The sequence below is a fragment of the Solanum pennellii genome, chromosome 10 (assembly GCF_001406875.1).
Source record: "Solanum pennellii chromosome 10, SPENNV200".
Lineage (NCBI taxonomy): Eukaryota > Viridiplantae > Streptophyta > Magnoliopsida > Solanales > Solanaceae > Solanum > Solanum pennellii.
In genome coordinates this window covers 64,186,341-64,190,465 of record NC_028646.1, presented here as the reverse complement: position 1 = coordinate 64,190,465, position 4,125 = coordinate 64,186,341, and positions in this window count along the sequence as shown.

Below are 4,125 nucleotides of genomic sequence, written 5' to 3'. Positions count from 1 at the left end.
TATATATATATATATTATTGTCTTAGTCAAAAGGAATTGTAATTGAACTAGGAATTGTAATCCTATTCATTTTCATATTCCTATATATGTTTTATTGTCTTAGTCAAAAAGGAATTGTAATTCAACTAGGAATTGTAATCCTACTCAATTTCATATTCATATATATGTTTTATTGTTCAAGCCAAAAAGGAATTGTAATTGAACTAGGAGAAGGATTTTATCGCACCACAGAACATCTATAAATATATAAATTCTCTCCACAATTTTATCTTCAATTATAGATTGTTGAGCCTACGACGAAAAAGGCATACTTAAGGTAATTTTTTTCTTTTTCTAAAAAAAAATTTCATCATTCTTTTACATCTTGACATGTCTATCGTAGAAAATTCATATTGCATTATAGAAAAATCGAAATCATGAACCATTTAATTTATCAAAAACTAGACTTTTCGATCTCTAACATATCCAAAATTCAAAATTTAATACCTTCAGAATCTTTTTTGATGATTTTTTGAAGTTATCTCTAGATTCTGCCATGCTAAAAATTTCAGATTTGTCTGACTTTACTAAAAATATCGTGTCTTGATGTAGGAACGATGAAATCACAATCTGCTTGATGATTCCAAATCTAGACACAAAGGTCTACAACATATCCAAGATTCAAGATTTAATACCTTCCGAGTCTCAAACATCTTGACGGGTAACAATATCTCCTTCACTTGTAATGTCCTCCTTTTTTTTTGTAGATCAACAAAAGCAATTTAAAATTCTACGGAGGCTACATAATGGAAACATTTATCACCCCAAAATGTGTTTAACGTCCCTGCCTTAAAATAAGTAAATAAATAATACTCTCAAGGTTTTACATGGCCCCAAATGCTTAACCATCTTGATTCTTTACTAGAATATCGTGTAACGCTCCCGCTTTGAAAAACTCAAGACGTTACAAGGTCGCGAATGCTTAACCAACTTGAAGTTTTATTAGAATACCGTGTAACGCTCCCGCCTTAAAATAAACTCAAGGTGTTACAAGGTCTCAAATGCTTAACCAACTTGAAGCTTTACTAGAATACCGTGTAACGCTCCTGACGTGAAAATAAACTCAAGGTGTTACAAGGTCCCGAATGCTTAACCACGAAGCTTTACTAGAATACCGTATAACACTCCCGTCTTGAAAATAAATTCAAGGTGTTACAAGGTCTCGAATGCTTAAACAACTTGAAGCTTTACTAGAATATCGTGTAACGTTCCCGCCTTGAAAATATACTCAAGGTGTTACAAGGTATCCAATACTTAACAAACTTGAGACAGGATAAACCCGTGAAAAGACCAGTTTAAGGTGCAATGAGGCAAATATTGTCCACCTTAAGGCATAATAATTTGAAGATCCTTTTAAAGATAAATCCGTGGAAACTCTAGCTTAAGGTGCAAAGGGACAAGTTTGTCAACCTTAAGGCATTGAAATTTAAAGATTCATTGAAGGATAAAATTCGCAACAAAGCTAGCTTAAGGTGCAAATGGAAAAACATCGTCCACCTTAAGACATGGAAATTGAAAGATCCTTTTATATATACACCAGTGAGAAGGCCACTTAAGGTGCAAAGGAACAAATCTTGTCCACCTTAAGGCATGAAAACTTAAAGATCCTTTTAAGTATACACCCGTGAAAAGTCCTAGCTTAAGGTGCAAAGGGATAAGTTTGTCCACCATAAAGCATAGAAATTCAAAGATCTATTGAAGGATAATCTGCAACAAGGCTAGCTTAAGGTGCAAAAGGGACAAACCTCCCGCACCTTAAGGCATGAAATTCAATTACATGCGCATTTGGAGACTTTGGAGACTTCTACTTACATACTTAAAGTCTTACCTTCATACTTAGAGGATTTTAATACTTCAACTTATATACTTAGAGGATTTGGATACATCAAATAATGAACTCAAAAAATATAAAGACTTCAATTTGCATACTTGATCTAATTTATAGACTTCAACCATACTAATAAGAGACTCATATTGTATAAGGGTTTGCCCCCTCCATTGACCCATCAATACTTCGTACAAGTCTAAAGTTTGATGAGACAAAAGATAAAATAAAATACATATTGCTTTGACTTTCATGCAACCAATCAAGTGGGAACATACTTTTTGACACTCATGCAACTGAACTTGGAATATGGTTCTAAGCGCCTAAGTACCTCATTGAAGAGGATCAAGTCACAACGTAGTTCTGGGGGACTAAGTGATTTTTTTTTGGTTATGCCGTACACAGTTTATACTCTTGCGGGTCAGGATTGACATACAGTTTAGGCTCGTACCTTAAGGAGCATAATCTTACTTCAAGGGTAGTAACTCTTTAGGAATTTGACATTAATAGGACCAATCCTTAAGCCATCAACATCAACAAACTTGTAAGCACCATTTGAATAATCTTCTTGTAAGACATATGGTCCATCCCACTTTGAGGTAAATTTGCCCCCAGACTTGTGCAAAGTAATAATGGGTCTTCTTACCGCAAGAACTTGGTCTCAAACTTGAAAGCACCTCATGCGAGCCTTCTTATTGAAAGCACGATATAAACGAGATAACATTCAAGGTTTTGTTGGGCTTCTATCCTCTTTTAATCAAGTGCTTCTAACTCACTAAGACGCAGTCGAGCATTTTCTTTCCCAGTAAGCCCTTCTTGAATAGAAAGTCTTAAGGAAGGTATTTGACGCTCAAGTGGTAAGACTGCTTCAACTCCAAAAGCAAGTGAATATGGTGTTTCTTCAGTTGGGGTGCGATATGTTTTCCTATATTCTCACAAAGTTTCTTCCATTTTTTTCATGCCAATCCCGTTTGGATTTGGAGACAACTTTCTTGAGCAAGTTGCATAGAATCTTATTGAATGCTTCAGCAAGACCATTGCCGACAGCATCATACATAGAAGATTTACGTTGCTTGAAGCCAAAGAGATCACAAATCTTGTTCATTAAATTGTTATTGAATGGCTTGCCATTGTCTGTTATTATATAGCGAGGGATGGAAAAGCGATAGATAATATTTACTCGGATAAAATTTGCAACATTCTCTTTCTTCACCTCTATAAGAGCAACAACTTCATCACATTTTGAAAAGTAATCAGTTGCAGCCAAAATGTACAAGAGTTCACCAGAAGACTTTGGTACTGGTACCACAATATCCAATCCCCAGGCGTCAAATGGACAAGATGTGATAGTATAGAAATAATCGAGAACGGAAAATTATAGCAACAATCTATTTTATTATTTCAAATGCTAGTGTTACAATCTCTACGATTCCTCTGAAATCGCCTTTTCAAATATAAACTCAAGGGCTTTAAAGCTTGTTCTTGAATCTCTGATGAACTTGAACTTTATCTTGATCTTGACTTTTATTTCAATTCAAGGGTTTCGAGCTTGTTCTTGAATTCGATGGTCTTGATCTTGATCGTTCTTGAAGTTGAATGCTTGAATTCTTAAACTTGTAGTTTTGTAGAGAATTAAATGGCTTTTGAACCACAGATTTCCTCTAGCTTCTTGTTTAGAATTTTTTGTCCCTTTTTCTGAATTAAGAGGACCCTATTTATAGTTTTAAAATAGAGGAGTTGCGATTGGAATAGGATTTCATTCGGGCAATCAGATTTAAGTGACATGACATATGGGCTTTATGGAGCGGGTTTGTCATCTTTCACACATGTCACGATTCTATTGGTTCCTTATTCAGCTTAACACACCACATCATTTGCACATGTGGCGCCAAGATGGGCTCTAAAATGAGATGAAATTGGGCTTAACAAATTGAGTTCATCCATTGTAGCCAAATCAATTAATTTAGACTTTAATTAAATCCATATTAATTGGATTTAAATATTAAACTCAATTATATCAATCAATAATATTTATTTGGATTAATATATTTATGAATTTAATATAATTCGAATCATTTTATAAATTTATATTTAATAAATTTTTGATGATTACAAATGCCCTCTGATTCAAGTCTTGTCGAGATATTTTATCTTTTAGAGACTAGGTTTGAAGCATTAACCGGTTACTAAATTCACCTTAGTTAAAAATGAATGATAATTGAATTTGGAATTGTAATCCTACTCTTTTTCATATATATATA